This window comes from Podarcis pityusensis (assembly GCF_964106645.2).
Source record: "Podarcis pityusensis genome assembly, chromosome: 6".
Taxonomy (NCBI): Eukaryota; Metazoa; Chordata; class Lepidosauria; order Squamata; family Lacertidae; genus Podarcis; species Podarcis pityusensis.
The window spans coordinates 68,586,418-68,608,778 of record NC_138030.1 but is presented as its reverse complement, the minus strand read 5'-3'; the positions used below and the strand labels follow the sequence as shown (position 1 = coordinate 68,608,778).

General features: G+C 41.9%; 1 long non-coding RNA gene across 1 annotated transcript; it reads left to right on the top strand.

Moving 5' to 3' along the window:
- The first annotated feature begins 4,987 nt into the window (after window positions 1-4,987).
- Window positions 4,988-17,984, top strand: LOC308478809. Its single transcript, XR_013987298.1, has 3 exons — window positions 4,988-5,061; window positions 16,582-16,646; window positions 17,841-17,984. It is a non-coding gene; the product is annotated as an uncharacterized lncRNA (long non-coding RNA).
- Window positions 17,985-22,361: the final 4,377 nt, after the last annotated feature.

Below are 22,361 nucleotides of genomic sequence, written 5' to 3'. Positions count from 1 at the left end.
TACATCATAATTTGCTTGTTGAGTTATGAATCCAATAGTAGAAACTCAGATGGAATCTCTCTCTCTTTCTCTCTTTTTTTACAAAATTCTCATTGTTTCATAATGGTGATTTATGTTATATACTATAATGCAGGAATTCAGTTCCACCACCTTAGTTAGATGAGGACGGCTTAGCAATCTGATCTAAGTACATAGACTAAAATATATTAATTCCCTGGGTTCAGAGCTTCATAGACTTGGCCACCAAAAAGTATGATTCCTAAGAATGTATCTTGTACAGTTACCAGTATTACTTTTGCCAGCTGCTTCTGTATCTAAGAAATGACTGCACTTTGTGTGCACACCTGTAGAAAATATTCAGCATATGTCTATAGTACACCTAGTCCAATGTATTTATTGGCTCAAGGACCTCAATACTTCAAGGATTACCTCTTTCCATATGAACCTACCCAGACCCTGAGATCATCTTCTGAAGTCCTTCTTTGTGTGCCTCTTCCATGAGAGGTCCGAAGGGTGGCAACATGAGAATGGGCCTTTTCTGCAGTGGCTCCCCATCTGTGGAATGCTCTCCCCAGGGAGGTTTGCCTGGTGCCTTCATTATACACCTTTAAGTGCCAAGCAAAAACGTTCCTCTTTAACCAGGCTTTTGGCTGAGTGCCCTTTTAAATTGGGGGAGCGTATTGGGTTGTTTTTGTTTTTATTATGTATTTTGTGTTTTTATTTTGTGATTTTATGTTGTAACCGCCCTGATGTGGAAATGTAATAAATAAATATTTATACAGTACTTGACTTGTGGGGGGGGGGGAGTTCATCCTCCTTACCTTTCGTGATGTACTCCCTTAGGCTGCAATCCTGCAATCCTGAAAGTAAGTTCCATCAAACTCAATGGGACTTGCTTCTGTGTAGTCATGCCTAAGATTGCAACATTAGCTGCCATTTTTTAAAGCTGGGAGTGTTAACTGTTGTAAAGAGTTTGGGATGGGTGTTGTGAATCTCATTCCTTCCTTCCCCCGCTTTTTCTCTCACGACTGAAGCACCGTTTTCTCTTTCATCATCATTCGTAGCTTTGTAGCTTTCCTTTCAACAATAGACTCCAAGCGGTTAACAGAAAGAGATGGTAATAAAGAATAAAATACTATGGTAATCTGCAAATAGTGCCACCCCCCTGTCCATCAAATGTCTACTATACAGGGCTGGCCCAAGACATTTTGCTGCCTGAGGCAAAGGACAAGGTGGCTCTCCCCATCCTCTGTCACAAACAGAAGCCAACCATTCTGGCATTTGAGTCTCATTTCAACACTGGCCATAGGAAAGCATATTCTGCTCCACCTGAAGCCATCAGGCTTGTTTAGGGGGTCCAGGGCAGATCCTGCAGAACACACAGTTCTGTCTGCTCCACACCCCTCAGTATCTGCCACCTTAGGTGGATATCTCACTCTGTCAGATGGTAGGGGCCAGCTCTGCCACTACACTTGTAAAGTTACCATTACTATAACTACCATGCACAATAATTTCATGTATATATAGGTGCTGTCCTTGAGACTTCTCATAATTTGATTATCCACAGATTTTTCAGAACTGCCCAGCTAGAATCATCGTAACAAATTCTCAGAAAAGTCTTAAAAAGCTATGGTGTGGTCTGAAACGGGTGTTCCCAATGTTTCCGTTTGTTATATCGGAAAAGAAAAGGGAGAGAAAGTAACAGCAGGGAAGGTAGGCTGTTATGAGTCATTCATAACCTGTAGAAGGCACCAAACATTGTGTTTGCTCTTTGTGCTTCATTGTCTGTGTTCTCCTCACTATGCAAACTTTTATTTCCCTGATTGCTTGTTTGAGAAATAAAATAATTCTTTACTCAAAGAATAAACATTGTTATTCTACTCAGAAAAGAAGAAAAGTATTTATGAGCTATTGTCATTCACCACACAGTCTTGGAAAAATATTTTAATGTTGATCAGAAATGAGCTAATACACTTAAATCATCACAATTTGAATTCCAAGGTTATGAGAACAAAACTGACATGACTGGTGTCACAATTTCACATAATAGAGAAGCATGTTGTTCTAGAGCTGAAACAATGTAACAATCAGAAAATCGATCCCTTATGTTCAAAGCAATTCTGTAGCCTTTCAGCAAGCTGTGATCTTAAAACAAAGAAACAAAATGATGATGATGATGATTTTATTTATACCCCGCCCATTTGGCTGGATTTCTCCAGCCACTCTGTACAGCTTACAACATATCCAAAAACGTAATAATAACACCAATCCTTAAAAATTTCCCTCAACAGTGCTGCCTTCAGATGTCTTCTAAAAGTCAGATACTTGCTTATTTCCTTGACATCTGAAAGCAGGGTGTTCCTCAGGGAGGGTGCCACTACTGAGAAGGCCCTCTGCCTGGTTCCTTGTAACTTGCAATGAGGAATCCACCAGAAGACCCTCGGAGGAGGACCTCATTCTCTGGGTTGAGAGATGAGGGTGGAGACGAGGCCATTTAGGGCTTTAAAGGTCAACACCAACATTTTGAATTGTGCTCCGAAATGTACTGGGAGCCACTGAAGATCCTTTAGGACTAGTGTATTTTGGTCCCGGTGGCCACTCCCAATCACCATTCTAGCTGCCCCATTCTGGATTAGTTGTAGTTTCTGAGTCACCTTCAAAGGTAGCCCCATAGGACCTTCACTGCCCTCACTGGTCCTGATTTGAAGGAGAGGTAGAGCTGGGTATCATCTGCATACTGGTGGACACCCAGCCCAAACCTCCAGATGATCTCTCCCAGTGGCTTCATGAAGATGTTAAAAAGCATCTTTTTAAGGTGCTTTTTAAGGACGGAGCCCTGAAGCACCCCACAAGTGGGAGCCCAGGGGTCCAAGCACTCATCCCCCAACACTACTTTCTGGACACGGACCAGAAGGAAGGAGCAGAACCACTGCATATCAGTGCCCTCAGCTCCCAGCTCCTCTAGAACTTATGGGGTGCTGCAGCAGGTGCCATAACTATGAAGGCAAGACGGGGAACACAACAGATTTTGGTGTTGCACATGGCACCAATGAAATTTGAGACGCCAAGGTTGGCAACTGCATGCTGTGATGAGTCTGCAAAGAAATTTGGATAGAAGCTGAAAATAACTGTTCTCAAGGCAAAGTTTATATTTATATTTATGTGTGTGTATATATATGAATTTTTAATATTCATTAAAAGCCCTGTCAACTTGAAGGGGCCAAGGCAAATTTTATAATTCATTAAACATTATACTGTACAATAACAAATATCTAAACACCTAGGTGGAATATACACACATATAAAAGACATTCTCAAAATGCTTTTATAAAAATGTTTTTAAAAATGCATTGAATTTTCCATAATTGCCATCTAGTGTCACATTGTATATTGCACTTAAAACACACTTAAAACCTTTTATTTACAGCTGTATAGCTGAGTCCCTACAGGCAAGTATCGCCCCAGATTTGGCCTTGAGAAAGGACTTCTCCAGAATTTGCCTCCAGACACGTTAGTTTCTCCCTAGCTGTGATTGTCATGTTTTGAAGTGTGCATAATAAAAAGAAATAAATCAAAAGGTGGTCTGTAAGGATTAAAATGTGGTAGGGGCATCTGAAACTGAAGGACCATTTTCTCCCACGTAATCCTGTCTGTGACTTGAGGCCTTTGAGTGAGGTCTTTCTATAAGTTTCACTATCCGATGACGTCATGAAGTTGGTGATCAGGGAATTGGACACTCAAGACTGTGGAGTCTTGTCCCTATGTCCTTACCTTATGTGCACACGGCTCTTAACTATTCAGTGCCAGTTAAAAATGGTGTTATTTGCTCAGGCATTGCAATGCAGTGTTTTATTGTTGCTGCTGCCCTCTTTAAAATAAAATTTCACCTGGTTTTTAGTTGACTTTTGTGCCATTTTCAGTTTCCCTGTTGTTTTCGACCCGTTATTTCTTGGTTTGCTTTTGGCCAATATTGATCAGGCAGACCTCCAGAAGCCCCCTTGCTTTTACTGCAAAGTAAACCATACTGGAGCCATTTTAAAATTACCCAGTGTTGTCCCCCAGGCTCACATAGCTAGCAGCCTATGAAAACTTTTGCACTGGGAACCAAGTTTTATGGCCTAAAGCAGAGGAGCTCACTGTTTGCATCCCACAACTAGCATTCAGAATTATCTAGCCTCTATGGTTTAAAATATATACATTTATATAAACAAATGCGGCATTCTTTCGCACATAGGTTTTCAATTTCACAGTGCTCCAATTTTACACATACTTGGCATAATCTCACAATGCCAGAATGTTTTGACAAAACAATGACTGATGATTTGAAACAGGCTGATATCCATTTTAGAGAGCAACTGTTTCACAATGGAATGTTGTACCTTCGGTTTGTGTGCAGAAAACATATTTAGAGAGGAAGAACTTTCGCATAGGAACTGTAAACAGAACACTTATAAATGCCCTTTCTTGAAACACACACACACACACACACACACACACACACACACACACTTTGCCCACATGAAGTGACTGGGGAGGGGAGTGAGAGCAGGAGAAAAACACGTTGGCTGAGATTCCGCCCACAGAGCCAGTCTGTCATGTTAGTTCAGCAATCTGCTCCAGATGGAGGACTCTGGGATGCCCAGTTGCACTGAAGTGAATGCCACAGCTCGCAACTTCAGGACCTCAATGGGAATGCAGGAGAAGTGGAATTCTGCTGCTGTCAAGTGACCCACCACCATTCTGACACACATCTGCAAAGTGCTTCTGGTCACACATGGTAGGAGAAGAGCCCAAATGTACTTTAAGCATAGAAACATAGTATAGTCGTACCTTGATGGACAAATGGAATCCATTCGAGAAGTCCGTTCGATTTCCAAAACATTCAAAACTGAAGTGTGGCTTTTGATTGGCGGCAGGAAAATCCTGCAGCCAATTGGAAGCCACGGAAGCCCTGTTGGACATTCAGGTTCCAAAAAACGTTCGCAAACCGGAACAGTCACCTCTGGATTTGCGGCGTTTGGGAGCCAAAACGTCTGAGTACCAAGGCGTTTGGGATCCAAGGTATGTCCATATAGAAAACCACCTTCAAACATGGGAGGGAGGTGTCTTATACAAAGTCAGACCATTTGGGCCCACCTAGCTCAGTATTGTCAACACTTAGTGACAGCATCTCTCGTGTTTCAGCCATGAGTCCTTCTCAGTCCAACGTGGATGTTGAACCTAATTCCTTCTGAATTCAAAGCAGAGGTCCTGCCATTGAGCCACAACCCTTACTCTAAGCAGCAAGCTTTCATGGGAGGCAACTCTCAAGCTCTGGGAGATAACTTTTCTGGAGCAACAAGGACTGCCAGTTCAAGTATAACCCACTTGGGTATGTTCCTTTGATAATTCTGATAATTCTGCACACAGCAGGGAGTTGAAGCATGAAACAGATACCATTATGTGCAGTGAGTATACAGCTATATCATCCTCCCCAGTCCCCAGTGCAGTGAAGAGCTGGTGGTTACACAAGATGGGACCCTGGTTACCTCTTTCCTGAAAACCTCTAGGAAGAGGGCCTGGAGAGTTCTATTTCTTAGGGGAACTATTAGCACTTGCAGCCATTTTAAGAAGGCTGCCTAAGAGATACAGTTTCCCCGATTGGTGGCCATCAAACCAAGTCTTCAAAGGTTGGACATAATATTATGTTTGCTGACAGGGAACAGTTATGGACCACAGGTATGAGGTTTACGGCATGTAATGCCTTAAGAGAGAATATTATGAAAATGATATACAGGTGGTACATGACCCCAGTCAAGCTTGCAAAAATTTATCATTTGCCCGATAATAAATGTTGTAAATGTAAAGAAACTGAAGGTACATTCTTTCACCTTTGGTGGACGTGCCCAAAGATCAAGGCTTTCTGGGAAATGATATATAATGAATTGAAAAAGGTATTTAAATATACCTTTCTGAAGAAACCAGAGGCCTTTCTTTTGGGCATTGTCGGCCAACTGGTGCCAAAGAAGGACAGAACCTTTTTTATGTATGCTACAACAGCAGCAAGAATACTTATCGCAAAGTATTGGAAGACACAAGATCTACCCACTTTGGAAGAATGGCAGATGAAGGTGATTGACTACATGGAATTGGCGGAAATGACTGGCAGAATCCGAGACCAGGGAGAAGAGTTGGTGAAAGAAGACTGGAAGAAATTTAAAGACTATTTACAGAAATATTGTAAAATTAAGTAATCTTAGAAGGATGTTGGATAGAAACTAAGAGGTTTTTAGCTGTAATGCTTTAAGAGATATGAAAAAAGGTTTACAATTGGGTAAAAGCTTAATGGTAAGGATTTGCTGAACTAACAAACTGAACTGGAATACAAAAAAGGGAGGTACGAGGAGGTCTGGGGAAATAAGAGCAAGGAAGATAGGTTATGGAAAATTATTGTGTTTTTAACTGTTTTATTTTGTATGTTTTTCCTTATTTTCTATTCTTTTTTTATATCTCAAAACTTTATACTTTTTTCTTTATTTTGTATTTTCATGTATTTTTTGAAACTTTAATAAATATCATTATAAAAAAAACAAAAAAAAACAAACCAAGTCTTCAAAGGAAAACTCTTGGTACTGAGAGAAAACCAAGTAAGGAGATTCTGTGGTAACAGTCAAAAGAAAGAACGTTAGAAGCACAGTATTCCAATGTTCTATTATAGCATTCATGTGCAATGCATACTGTGCACGTTTGCATATGATTATGACAGGTTATTGTTTGATGTGTTACACAACTTTTGCTCTGCATGTCTTTTTTTTTTGTGAGTCCCTCCAGAGACCCTGAATAGGAACACTGATTGAATAAGAGCATAGTAACAGTATTTTGAAGGGATGCAGGTGGCGCTGTGGGTTAAACCACAGAGCTTAGGACTTGCCGATCAGAAGGTTGGCGGTTTGAATCCCCGTGATGGGGTGAGCTCCTGTTGTTTGGTCCCAGCTACTGCCAACCTAGCAGTTCGAAAGCACAAAGTGCAATTAGATAAATAGGTACCGCTCTGGCGGGAAGGTAAACGGCGTTTCCGTGTGCTGTTCTGGTTCGCCAGAAGCGGCTTAGTCATGCTGGCCACATGCCTGGAAGCTGTCTGCGGACAAACACTGGCTCCCTCGGCCAATGAAGCGAGATGAGCGCCGCAACCCCAGAGTCGGTCACGACTGGACCTAATGGTCAGGGGTCCCTTTACCTTTACCTTAAAAGTATTTTGCAGATGGGTGCAGAAGGATGCAGTTTAAAAGCAACTCTGCATAAGCAGAGTACCTCCATGTGCAGATTTAGAGCTCAGCTATTGATCCCTTCCTATAAAACTGCATTGGGGTTTTACGTTTGGGTTTGGAAGTTTTGGGGGAAAATGTGGGATTTTTCTCTTCCGTCTAGCAAGCATGCCGCTATGTCATGGCCCAGTTCCTGGTGCAGAGTACGATCTCCAGCAGTGAATATAGTAGAAATAAGCAGACAAATGTTCCTGCAAGCTGGAAGAAATATGGGGCTTTTGAATGTAAAGACATTATTCACAAGGAAAGGCAGATCAAGACACGGTGAAAAAATCAAAACCATATGGACCGCAAATAAAAAACAGCTTCTTTTTTTCCCTTCAATGAATATATACCACTCCTGAAATATTAGTACACTTTGGCTGTTGCTCTTCTTATCTGTCACAAACGTGATAGAAACAGGCAGAGAGAGGAGATTTTTCTTTTACTAAGGAGGTTGCAAATATTGAGCACAACACATAGAACCAGGGTTATGTGTTTTTTAAACACCAGAGCTTGCCAAGCAGTACAAATTCTCCTAACTCTGCACTCAACTTGACACGTACCCTTCTGTTCCATTGACAAAAAAACCAAAAAAAAACCCAACCCATATGTCGTGTAAGCACATGCTTCCAATTAAGTCTGGTATTGGATGGAGGCAGTAGTCTTGATTTGAAGCTTTGACTTACAAAGGAGGTGGCTGCCGTTTTCAAAACACCTGGGCCAGGATGCAAAGAGCTGTTTTAGATGTACGCTCTAAAGACCGGCATCTCTGCTTTCTGAGGTCACATCCATACCATACAAATGAAGCAAAGTCTTTCCCCCAAAGAATCTTGGGAACTGTAGTTTCCTAAAGGTGCTGGGAATTGTAGCTTGTTGAATTCTAAACTAGAGTTTCCAGGAATTTTTTGTGTGTGGGAGGGGGTTTCCTGTGCTTTTAAATGGGCTTTAAAGGTATGCTGTAGATGTGACCCGGGTCTCTAATACTTGCTAATTGTGCTACAATAGAATCATAGAGTTGGAAGGGACCCTGGGGGTCATCTAGTCCAACCCCCTGCAATGCAGAAATATACAGCTGCCCCACATGGGGATCGAACCTGCAACTTTGGCATTATCAGCACCACGCTCTAACCAACTGAGCTATTTAGTGACATAAAGGTCAATCTCTGGAGGCTCCCTAAGTTATCAACTGGGTTGCTTTGGGAAGAGAAGACTCTGCACCCTTCTTGGGCATGAAGTTCCAAGCTGGCAATTATTCTTTGGATCTCAGCTCTGAAGTGCATTTTCTGGTTGGGAAAGTGTGTTTATAAATCTGATCACATTTTCTATTCCCCACCCACTCACCCGCCTTATTAAAAAAAGAAAGAAAGAAAAGTTATGTTTATTCACAATTCTGAGAAACAGAAGTACAATGCTGGAAATGTTTAAAATAAGATTGCAACGTCCACACATTAATTCTGATTTTTTGGCACTATGTATAGCTTTGGCATTCAGCCACTTTGAAAGCAACCACATCAATTTCTAGGTGAGGGAAGCAAGCAAGCAAGCAAGCAAGCAGGGGAGTCCAATTCCAAACCTTTCACCTTTATGCCTTGCTTAGAATGAACCTGCAGCCTTCTTCACTTGTTCTGGCCATTTTGCAATGAGGGAGAGTGCAGGGTTGTGAATCTTGCAAGGAGCCTTCATAAGTTTGGCAGGCTCTTCGCTGCAGGCCGTTGCCCTCCAATGCATGGAGGGAAGCAAGGCCAAGAGATGGGGATGCAACAGAGACACAGACCCATCTAGTGCTTCCCCACCTCTCCCCTCATACAATTCCAATTGCGGGAGGCTCTGAGTGCCTGCAAAGAGCTTTTGAGTTCTTCCCAATACTTTCAAGATCAAGCAGTACCTGACAGAGCATTCATACTTTGAGATCATCTGGAAAGGCTCGTCTCTCCACTCCATCCCTGTTAAAGGTAAAGCAGGTGACAACCAGTGAGGTTGTCAGCAGCGCCATGCTGTCTATGGGATGCCCTCCCTTGTGTGTGTGTGTGCCATTCTCTTTAAAGTTTACATTTGTTGCTCTGTTCACTTTTGGCTCTGATCCTTCTCTGCCCACCACTGGCATGTGTGCTGCCCCCTAGCCCATTAGGGTCACCACCTGTCATGTATAATGCAGGATTGTCCTGAATTTCAATATAAAATGCTACATCCTGTATGGATACAGTTTTGTCCTGTATTTCAGGTCTTCTCTCCCCACCCCCACCAAGTTAAGGATCCTCTCCAAATGCATGTGTTTGAAAGGGTGTGGGAAAGCTCATGTATTTAAGCTCTGAGTAGCCATTCACACACAGATTTATAAGTTCATGTGTATATGCAGGCACATGTACATGTGTGACAAATTCAAGAGGGCACATCTTGTTAGGCTGCAATAGATGGTAGTGGGTTGCTTTGAAGTCAACCAGGCAGAGGGCCTTCTCGGTAATGGCGCCCGCACTGTGGAATGCCTTCCCATCAGATGTCAAAGAAATAAACAACTACAGTATATGGCATTTAGAAGACATCTGAAGGCAGCCCTGTTTAGGGAAGTTTTTAATGACTAATGTTTTAATGTATTTTTAATCTTTTGTTGGAAGCCACCCAGAGTGGCTGAGGAAACCCAGCCAGATGGGTGGGGTAGAAATAAATTATTATTATCACCATCATCATCATCATCACTTCAGCGCTAGATGAAGATAAAAGTTGTCCACCAACCACCCCGCCCCACCCTGCCTTTTGCCAGAACAAAGGTGGCAACTCTGCAGTCCATGGGCTGAAGAAAAGTTATTCCACCCTTGCTTTAAAGAGTAGCAAGAAAGAAGCAGAAATCAACTGCAGCTATCTGCCCACCAAACCTAGGTGCAAAAGCAATGGTTGCTGTGTCAAGGAAATAATATGCACACAGCACAAATGTAAACCCTTCTGGAAGGAGCAGGTTTCCCTGTTCATGTTGTAACATATTGAACTACTGGTCTGTGCAAAAGGAGAAACATATCATGCAATATGGGAAAGGACACGAGCATCAAAAGTCAATGTATTACTGCATGAGCCAAACACACAGCTGCTTCTGCTCTGGTGTTGCTTGTAAGCTGCTGTTTGATTCCGGTATGCCATGGGCAGAAGATCTGACGAAAAGAATGCTTACTGCGGGGCACACCTTAAGCCTCCTGCCTCCCAAGTTTGTGCTACTGATTGAAAAGAACCTATAATGCAAACCCAGGGGCTCTTTTGAAGGGAGTGTGTTGGAGGAAACCCTGAATAATGTATAACTGGCAATGCATGTAGATTCGCCGAGGCCCAGATTGTGTCAATTATGCTCTGGCACATGCAGATCCACCCTGCTCCATGTGAAGCTCTGGAGCTCATCACTCCTAAGGCTGTATAACCATTGCTCCATATTTCTAGGGGGATAAGAAAGGGCTCCTGTCCTCTGTAATGATGCAACCTGCTCTCTCGACACTCAGTTCGTTATGGATGTGATTCCAACTACTGGATCTCTGTTCCCTAGAAAGAGAGAAAAGATCAGTGCAAAGCAAAAGGAATATACCTAAGCTTCAAGTAGTCTTATTGTTGGTTTTGCAGGAGGGAGGGTAGTTGGTTGCTGTTGGCAATCATTCAATAATGGACATCTGGATATAGATATGTAAATTTTCAATCAATAAAGAATAAAAAAATGGACACCTAGAACTTGGTGTCCTGAACGAGATTCACTTCTTTTTCTTTTTTCTTTTACACGTTAGCCATCGTCTTAGCACACTCAGAGTTATTCCTCAAATGGCAACCTAACACAAGAGCGACCCAAGGAATTTTGCTGCCTGAGGCAAAAGACAGGATGGTGCGTTCCCCATTTGGTGCCAAAAAAGTGACCAGACTGGCCGTTGGATCTTACTTCAGAACTGGGGATGGAGCAGAATTCTTTGTTGCACCGAGGACAGCAATCCAGCTTAGGGGTTGCAGGACAGAGCATGTGACACACCAAGAAATACTATTTAAAAACAACAACAACAACAACAACAACAACAACAACAACAGCAACCTCCACAAAGAATTTGCCATGATTCCTTGTTGTCCTTTTTATATACATATATACTCAGACTTTATTTTTTGTTAACAACTTTGCTCTGTGTTTCTGTGTAGAATTCAGGAAAGTATTTCCATCATAATGCTGGAGGGGATCTGGCATCTAGGCCACCCCCTGCTCAACTCGTGAAATCCAGAGCTAGTGCTCCTATAACTTGATCCCTTTAAATCTAGTGGTATCAGGGAATGAGTCTATGTCCTTTTCTGTCTGACAGGCCTTCAGGTATGTTTGACCTCCACTGTCACAGGCGGTACACCTTTGTATTCTTGCTGCTGGGAGTTGCAGATGGAGAGTGCTGTTGCAATCAGGTTTCCCATGGTCATCTGGTTAGCCACTGTGAGAACAACATGCTGGACTAGTTGGGCCACTGGCCTGATCTTTTGCAAGCTAAACCTTTGAACCTTTCTCCAGAGGACTTCCTTTCTATAACCCTGCAGTCTCCTCGTCTATAACTGCTCTAATTTATCTGCCTCTTTTTAAAAAAATGCGGTATCCAGAACCGGATGCCAATTAGGTTCTAACTGGAGCCAGAAAACAGTGGAAAACTCTTCCTTCCCATGACTTGGATGCTATGGTTCTATTAATGCAGCCTAAAAACACTTTAGCAATTTTATCATTCACCTCACTCTGGTTCCAGTTTGAACATTCCTGACCTAGTTGAGAAACATCTGAGAGAAAATAAATACTGCAGAATGTGAAATAGATTTTCTGTCTTGAGACGTTTTAGTCCGTAATATTATGACAAGGGGGAATGTGTTCCTCATTGTTGCTCCCTATCTTCCCCAATGCCCCATCAATGCCTATGGATGAGCTAGCCACAAATCTCTTTCAGCTGGGAAGGCAGCAGATATAGTACTCAAGAGCTGTACATTTTCCTCAGACAGGCATTACCCAAACCTAGCAGTGTTCCCTCTCCCTTCCCAGTTTATTTACTTTGGGAGAAATCCAGGGGGCAAAACCTAATATGTTATCCAGGCAACATTTAAGGATGGAAACCGTCCCCCCGCCCCCAGTTTCTGCTTTCTGGGATGCTCCCTTAGGACCAAGCTGTTGAAATATTAAACACTATAGTTGGAAGGAGAATAGCTCAGTGGTGAAGAAATCCCCGAAAGCTCCAAGTCCATAAAAATGATACCAGTATATATGGTTTAGTCAGTGTACATTACCCAAACCAGCATTCTGCTTATGTAGATATGCATAAGTGTAAGCAGGGCAATGTAGTGATGAAACCCATTTTGCATTAACTTTTGCTGGTTGCTCTGCCAATGGCCCCGTGACTAACAAAACATATTTCCTGCTTCCCTGATTTAAGGAGGACTTAAATCAACTGAAGGGAGAGTGAAGATTACAAGAGCGGGAAAGCTTTCTCAGCCCAAGGTCCACATTCCCATCTGAGAAACCTTTTTTTGAGGGACACGTGGAAGTGGTGGGTAGGGTCAGAGGTAAATGGGGTTCATGGAAATGTTACCTTTGTACAGTAGGCTAGTCTCTGCACACAAACACACCCCTTCTTTATTCAGATGACCAAGAGGCAACCCCACAATTCAATGACATATCCCAGGCAAGCAACAACAGCAAAGGTGGAGAGCAGAGCCAATGAGGAGGTAGGCCTGAGGAGAGTTCAGAGAGCCAGGCAGAGAGGTCTGGAGGTTTTCCACCACCCGCAGTGTCCACATTTTAGTGGGTTGAAGTGGGGACATACCTTTGTTCTGTTGAGGTCTGCTGTATGCAGGGCGCTTCTAGGATGTAAGTAGCCTTCTGAATCGAAGCCAAAATAAAGAAATCCTATACTCACCGTGTTGAGTTTGGCAAGCAAGATTATTACTCATACTTTGACATGATATTATTTATTTGCTTGCCACATTTAAGAAGATAGCATGCATGCACACACATACACACACACACACACACACACACACACAGTTCCAACTCTCAAAAAGTCTTCCACCAAGCACATTTTTAACCCTTAAAACTGTGAAATAAAATGCTACTAGAAGATTCCTGATTATTTGAATTGGTTTTGGGAGCTGGCACCCATGTTGAGAAGTCGGTTTAGGGACATGTGGGAAGCAGACACACATCTATCTGGACTGCTGAAAGCCAGTCCGAAGAGGCTGAATCATTTGTTGACTAGATAATTTGAGCGTCTCTCAGACAGTTCAAGTGCTCAATATCTTCAGTTAGGTAGTTGTTCAGGACATGCTGAAAAATTGAACCCTCCATATGGATTCTCCATCTGGTTCCCCATCACCATCACTTTCTTGTTGCCAGGAAGGTTATTGGATGAGCAGTTACACTGCAGCTTCAGGTACATCTGAAAACTATTTCCCCCCTTTCTTTTTTTGTGGAGTTTTGCCCGTCTGGCTTTTAGTGTTGACATGGGCCTCAGACTGCACTCATGGTCTTGGTCAACAATCTCTGCCTGGAGATCAATAAGGCTAATTGTACCTTATTGATTATGTTAATTCTGTTAATTGTTCCTTATCGATTCTTCCCTATGTGGCCTTTGATACTGTTTATCATAAGGTGCTGGTGCTGCAATGAAGAGACCAGGGAATTATTTGCAAGACTGCTCCTTTTGAGTGAACCTGCTTACTATTTTGTACCAGAATGTAGTGATTGCTCATTGTTGCCCTGAGCTTTTCCTGTGGTATTGCAGAGGTACACAAGTACTCATGGCCACTGGATGAGGACTTTCGGAGAGATGCAAGTCCTGCTCAGTCATTCCTAAACTGTATCTGTTGAGGGAGTAAGGCAGCATATGCACTGACCCCCAAACTGTCGCTTGAGTCAGATGGTCTAAGGACAGGATTTTAAGCATGTTCAGCCAGACGCAATTACAGTCTTCCCCATAATCAGGAACCTTGGTCGATCAAGGCTCCCACCCATAGAGATGATCATAAGAGTGTCCAGCTGAACATGCTTACAATTCTCCTTCAGACCATCCTGCTCAATAAGAGAAGGAAAGAGAGAGGGGGTGGCACAGGCAGCCCTATGCTTCCACCATGAATATAGTTTGCTAATGTCTTGATAGGCCTAGAGTTTGGCCCCATAAATATTGTTGCACCCCACCCCAGTCTCGAGCGGTGCGAGATTCCAGGGGTTCCAGGCACTTATCCAAGGTTTGTGGAGACTGTGGTGTTTTTATGATATATGGCTTACTTACACATATATACAACATACAACGGAGAGGTTCACAGCATCAACACCCCCAAAAAGTCTTTTTTTCTCACATAGCTACAACCTTGGTTGCAAGCAAAGATCCAGCATGCCTCTCTCCTTTTGCTTTTCCAACCTGCTGCTATTACATCCTGCTTTTAACGCACATAAAAAAACTCTCAGTTTTTGTGCTTCTCGTTATATGCAAGTTAAGGGAGAGTCACTAACAGTCTGTGCTGTGTCCCCTTAACCTTTGCCCCCCATACCTCCCCTACCCGGAACTACAGTGGTACCTCGGGTTACATACGCTTCAGGTTACAGACTCGGCTAACCCAGAAATAGTACCTCGCGTTAAGAACTTTGCTTCAGGATGAGAACAGAAACCGTGCTCCGGTGGCGCAGCGGCAGCAGGAGACCCCATTAACTAAAGTGGTGCTTCAGGTTAAGAACAGTTTCAGGTTAAGAACAGACCTCCGGAACGAATTAAGTACTTAACCCGAGGTACCACTGTACTGCAATTGCTCTGCGTGCTCTCACCAGCTTCTCTCTTCCCAGGCACATCCTATGCCCCATGATTTAAAAACAAAACACCCCCCCCCCCCCAATTTTTTTTTAAAAGCCATCAGGTTTATTTTAAACAGTAGGGGCAGTAAAAAGAATAACAGAGCCCCCAACAGAAACTCCTAGACAATTTATGATTGCCACAACAACACAATTCTAAGTGCGATAAATTATTCATCCCTGAAAAGGCACTGCCATGTTGCAATGTGGGATAAAAAAGTTCATTATTCCGGGGGGAAAGCATTATTCAAAATGTCTCTAAAGCTGTTCACAGCAGACACATGGATGATATCTTTTCCCTAGGAAGAAACTTTGACACCCTGTATCTTAAAGCATCTTTCTGATTTTAATTGACTTACCAAGTGCCAGCAGAATCCATGTGATTAACACTAATCTTTTGAATTTTAAAAGTGTTATAAGGTAAATGGCCTTCCAAGCCTTCAATCATGCCCTCATCCTTTTCAGCTCCCACCTACACAATCTGCTTATTATTGTTGCTTTTGCTCCGTATTTAATTGCTAAAACTTTGCAGTAAAGCAAGGCATTAACTCTGTGTGTGTCGGTGAAATCTCAGGGAGAACTGTTGAGGGGAAATATATGTTAAGGATGATGGCCAAATCCTCTTGGAGTTAAGAGGCACTTCATCAGAAATCATAGCTTGGGACCAGGGCCAGCCCAAGACATTTTGGCACCTGAGGCAAGCCACAGAATGGCACACACACACCGGTCAGGGAAAAAGGGTTGAGTGAAGATTTACATTGAGAACAAGGGTGGGAGAAGACCACATGCACCTTCTATTCACAAAAAGGCCACTATAGAGGCAGCATTTGAGGGGCTGTTGATCAGGTTGCAGATCTGGCCTCTAAGAAGTGCACCGCAGCCATTACTATCACATTCCTTGGAGGCTCAATCTGCTGCCCCTGTGAATCTTGCTGCCTGAGGCGGTCACTTCAACTTATTTCTGCACCACACAGATAAATTACTTCCACTTTGTGTAAATGCAGTTCTGAACCAATGACTGCAGTTTCAAGTTTTGTTTCATGGAAAGGCATGTGTGATGTTAAAAGCTAAATCTATGTCCATACCCAAAGCCTATTATTATCTCTTATAATCAAAGTTGGAGCCACAGTTTGTTAAGAGCGGTTACAATTGAATATAGGAGGCTAAACCTCTGGTTGGTAAACTGGGATCTTTTCATGGGAGAAACAGCTGCTAATTAGGACTACGGGGAATATGCTTTTCAACTTGTTTTAATCCAGCGATTAGCTGGCCAACATGGGAGGCTGATGTTTCTTGCACAATAACATGATAATAAATCAAAAATCTTTTGCTGATCATTGCTCTCTAGGTTCACTGTTTTCAGGAAATGCATTTCTGTGATTTTCATACGTAATCCAAAAGGGAGCATGTGCAATTTTGTGGCAATGTGAGACAAATAAGACTGCAGGAAATACTAATACATTTCTTATCTTCATTCAGGGCCATGCTAGATTTGATGCTTCCAACTACTTTGAAGTGAATCATGATAATGGTAATAACAGCAGGTATGTGAGAGTGATTTAGGAAATTAGGAAGCTGCCTTAAATGGAGTCAGTGTTAGAATTCCTGCTCCATGATTGCAGTCATGGGATTGTTGACTATCACATGACTGTAAATATTTTGACTCCACAGAGTGGGAAGTGACAAAGACAGGATGTTTGTGTTACTGTGTTCTGTGAAGTGGGACTATTGTCCTTTGTTCTTTTTCTCTTTGCTGTCTGATGCTAGAGAGAGAGGGAGCCATGTTGCAGTGCTCCGTGTGTGTTTATATGTAAATAAAGTAGATTAGCCAAAATGCTGAGTTGCTTGGTCTGTTACGCAAACTGCGCAAACTCTGTGGATCCCTAAGTGTGCAGGTGTTGGTTGGCATCGGTTGCTGTGACGTTCGGGCTGAAGAAAGCCTTTGAAGCTTCCAAACGATCAACCAGGAGGGAGGGAACATGCCAGTCAGACATGTGTCTCTGCCAGGGTCCTACTCGAGTGTAGGCTGAACTCCATTTAAGTCAGGACACTTAAATGGAGTCCCATTTGCTCAGTGCTTTCTCACCCTGGCTGGCAGCAGCTGTCCTGGATTTCAGACAGAGAATCTCACCCAGCCCTACCTGAAGAGGCCAGCGATTGGACCTGAGACTTCTGCATGCAAATAAATGCAGAGCCACAGCCCTTCTCAGACCACAGCATGCAGAGAGGGGAGGTTTAATTATTTCATTCCCTCAGCATGGTCCCGGGGGACATCATCCCATGAACCTGTTCTTAATTTTTAATTGACAAGATCCATTGAAGTTATGTGGGATTTTAAAAATTGAGAGCGGTAGTGTGAACAGAGAGAGAATGTGGCTGCTAATAAGATGTTTGGTATTGTGTCTACTTTGGCCCTCAGATGAAGATTTCTGAATGGACTTAGTAGAGAGCCAATGTGGCCTCATGATCAAAATATTGGGTTAGGACAGGTAGATGCAGGTTGAAATTCTCTGTCTGCCACACAGACTGTCCTGGGCGATGTTAAGCCAGCCACAACCTCTTTCTTAATCTGCCTCACAAGGTTGCTATGATGATAAAATAGGAAACCATGTATGCTATCCCAAGCTCCTAAGAAGAAGGGCAGGATAACAATGGGATGGATGGTGATGATAACGTTGGTGACCCTATATTGCTACCTGAAGTCTCTGTCTACATACCTGTTTGTCTGTCTTTCATAGAGACCACATCAACAGGCCACCTTGCTGACTATAATAACTTGTCACAATGTGTATACAATCAAGAGAGGATCCAACCTTCTACTGAGCCCTTCCATATGGCAGGGAGAATTTTTGCAACATGTTTCCCATGATACATTAACAAGTTTTCAGAGACAAGAGAGAAAGGTAGAAAAAGTCTGCCAAGATCATTTTAACTTCACTTCTGTATAATCTTTAGAGTTTTAATAAAATATTTTAGGTTAACAAAATTATTTTTGAACTGTTGTAATCTTTCCCCCTTTTCTTTTTCATATTTCAACCTCTTTTTGCAATGCATAGGATTAAGACTAAGAAGGACTAAGTAGGTGAATTTAACACACCCGTTCCCTGCTGAATGTTGTCACCTTGTATGTTTAAGCACATATAGGGACCTTGAAGTTTCATTAATGATTTGGGGCACAAAGCAAGGTTTTCTAACAAGGTCGTTTAGTGGAAACGATTGCTTCCAAAGCCACTTTTCATTGAGGCATTTTTAAAAGAGAGAAAGAGTGTTATAGGATTCTTCCTATGTATGTCAGATAAAGCTCAGGAGACCACATTGCTTGACTTGTGCCCCATCTTTCTGCTTACTTTGAAGTTGAGATTATAGTTCCCTTCTGGCATTGGTTCTTTCAGATTTCCTACCACAACTGTTTTAGTAAATGCATATAAATAATCTTAGTTGGTGTTGTACTTTGTTCTATACCCCATCTTGGTCAAATATAAATTTGTTTGCCCACAGAAAGATAAGGATTTAAAAAATCTAACAGTGTCGGTGTCTCATATTTCAACAGTGGGGCAATTAACAGCTGCATAAGTCTTAATATTTGTTTAGAAGTTTGGGGTTATTTTCAGACGCAGGTTGTCTCAAAACCTCATCCTCCAAATGCATACACCTGGACCACATTGGATTTGATTATAAAGGCAGCCACACACAGAGAGGAAGAGAGAAAAGAAGGAACATATTGTTCATGGCTGCCAGTATTTACTGTAGGAATATTTTTTTTAAACGATAGTCATAGGAATGTGCAGAAGACCATGAGGATGTCATGTGAAATTTGCATTCAATAAAGTAGCTTGATGATCTTGTATTTTTCAAATCTGCGAATGTTTTGAAATGGCAGTCATGGAAGGAATATAATGCATGCAGGGAATAAAATAAAATCATAAAAATGGCACCAAATCATTCTCATAGTCATTAAAAGTCCAAAGAGGGGTTTTTTCTTAGTGTGTTTTTGCAATGAACCTGAGATTTATGGAATGAAAACAGTGACCGGGTCCATAATTGGACAGAAATTAAACAGCAATGAATTTATTTGTTTAGGACTCTGATGCTGCGTGCCGAACAGTAGGGGAAAAACTTTCTCCAACCCTTTGTTAATTTGAAAACTTAACTATCAAGACTCATTGATGCAACCCTGTGGGCGGTTAACCTCATTCTGATACTAATTCTAGAAGGACAGTTCCCATAGCAACCCGAGGCCACTTCTCATGTGGCAATAATTTTCTGCAATTTCCCCCCAGAACATTTCTGAGGCAGTTGCACAGCGGCGATTAACCATGACATAATATGAATGTACCAGGCACTAAGCCAGCACATTGCAGTAGGCCACTTCAATAGGACACAGGCAACAAGTCCCACTGCTGAATAGAAAAGACCTTCAGAGATTGACTCTGCATCTGTATACATGTCTACTCAGAAGCAAGTCTCACCGTGCTCGGTGAAGCTTATTATCCCCTTAGTAAGAGTGCTTTGTTTTGCTGCCCCAGAGTCCATCCATTAGCATGAAAGTTCTACTTTCTGCTTTTTAGGGCGTACGGTGATATGCTTATGCATGTTTTTTAAAAGTATGCATGCTTTTGATGAACAGAATCAAAGCCTACATTAAACTTATACAAAGCTGCCTGAGTCAGGTAAGTGGTCCATTAGTCAAGTATTGCCCACTTCAGCTAGCAGATGTTCTCCAAGGCTTCAGGCAAAGGCTTCTGTCAGCTCTGTTGGTGAAGGCCATTTTAACTGGAGATGACGGGGCTGGAATTTGTGTTCTTCTGCAAAAGCTCTATCATAAAGGGGTGATCCCACCCCTGCCTTGATTACTTGATGTGAAGGACCCTTCACTATAAGGATAGGTTTCACTTTAGGGGGAAAGAATGGGTAGGGGGGTACCTGGATGGTAGACACGTACAAAAAATATGTGATGTGGAAAAATTGGATAAGTAGATGTTTTTCAGCCTCTCTCATAATATTTGTTTGGGGTGGAATAGATTTTATTAGGGTTTATAGAGAAAAATACACAACTTAATATCCAATATCTTTTCCTCTTTTTTGTCCAAATGAAAACTTTGATCTAAATACATTGAAAACATAAAGAGAAGGGAAGAGAAAGTAATAAAGAAAGAGAAAGAGAAAAATAAGTAGAAAAGAGGTTTAAAGGGGGGGGAGAGAATAAAAATCAGAAGGTAAGGGACTTGATTCTTCATCTGTCCACGATATGTAAACAATATTTACTTCATCCACTCCAGTATAATACCCAACAAAGCCACTTTCTATAAACAAACATTATGTTCAGTCTTCAAATCCAGATATCATTGTTTCATTTTCTTTTTCACGTAGAAAGTCGACATGAGAGGTTTTCAATCTTTAATAAATGGTAACAAGCACTTTTCTCTGATTAAACATGCCAATTCCACCATCTTGGCTAAGTGTTGGTTTTAACAGCCATTCTTCATGGTTGGTAATAATGGGTCCTTCCATCGTTGTGTATATAAAAGTCTCACAGCCATAATCATATATGGTAATGGCCTCTCTCATAATATTTGAACTTGGAGGTCATCTAATGAAGCTCCATGGTAGTAGCATCAGGGCAGACCAGAAAAAGTACATCTTCACTCAAGGCATAGTTCAACTGTGGAATTTGCTGCTGCAGGACAGCCACTCGACAGGATTACTGTTTACTCCCCCCAGAATCGGAGACAGCATGCTCTGAACACCAGTTACTGCGGAACAGCAGTAGGAGAGTGCTTGTGGGCTTCTCAGTGACATCTGGCCGGTCACTGTGGAGCATGCTGCTGTCCCACATAGGCCTTGCACCAGCAGGGCTCTTCTTATGTTCTTGATCTCAAAATAAACACGCATGCTATTAGAGAGTTTTGTCTGTACCATGAAAACAATCCCCATCTCACCCACTCTGATGAAGGAAATGAACCATCTGGCACCCTACTTACTTCCAAGTAAATATTTTTAGAATGAGGCTGTTAGATATGATAGTTCTGGTATTGAACATTAAGATGACATTCTTTGCTGCTTCACATAGGTTTAGGTTTTTCTGTTGTGGGCATTTTATTTTAAATTTGGTCTGTAATCAATTACCAAACCAAGCTCCTTTTCAAGCCATGTCTTGCACAGTACTGGCACCCTAAGCCCCTAAGTCATTGGGATACATAGTGGACAATTTTGTTCTTGTTTTTTTTACAATAATTTTTTATTAATTTTCATTAAACATACACTCATTATACATCCATACATAGTGGACAATTTTGAATATTGGTAAATGGTTTCGGAATCAAAGTGACAATGGGATTTTTAGGCTGCAATTCTATGCCTGACTACCCAGAAGTACGGTAAGTTCCGTTGCTCAATTGCAAGGTCTTTACAATTTTACAACTTTACAACTCTTAAAACTTTACAAATTGTTGGAACAACAAATGAAGGTTCATAAGAAAACTGCATAGCAAGGCTGTATATTTACTTGGGGGGAGGAAGTCAATGATGGTTTAATTGAAGCAGAATGTTTTATTTTGTGTCTTACGTCCCCACTATCAAGCAAATGTCGGCTTGTGGTTATTAGCTCCTGAACCTTACACAGGAAACATGATAAATGCCATAATGCCTGCCCTCTCCATGAACACTCAAGCATTGCCCTTTACTTTGAACTTCTCCTTCCCGCTTGCTGTTCATTAAAAACACAGTATTGATAATTACATAAATTTATTATCCTATTATTATTCAGAGGTTTTTAAAAAACAAAAACAAAATAATCATTAAAGCAAATATATTTCACCCTTAGATTTAGCTTTTTCCATTTCTTTTTCTTTACTCCATGCATATAATTTGGAAAGTTAATGCCCATGCCTCCAGTTTGGGCATCTAACTTCAAGCTTCAAATGAGGGGGTGGTGGGGATGCAGCGTTTCAGCTAATTTTTCATTTAAAGTTCAAGTGATGCTTGGTTTTTTTATATTAAAAAACAACTTTTGTTTCATCAAAATAACTGAAGTGCATCCAGTCACTTCAAGAGGCACAATATTAATATCTACAAGAAGTCTAAGGTCATCACCTGTCCTGAACCACATCTGGCTGCAAGTCCCACTGGTGTACACGATTCCACGCAAATGCTAGCTCATAGGCTAACAGGTCCAAAGTCCAGTCAGACCAGGTATCTGCTTCTTCTGCTGATCCAGGGGTCTGCAGGTCACTCTCACACAAACACAATCCCAAAGAGCT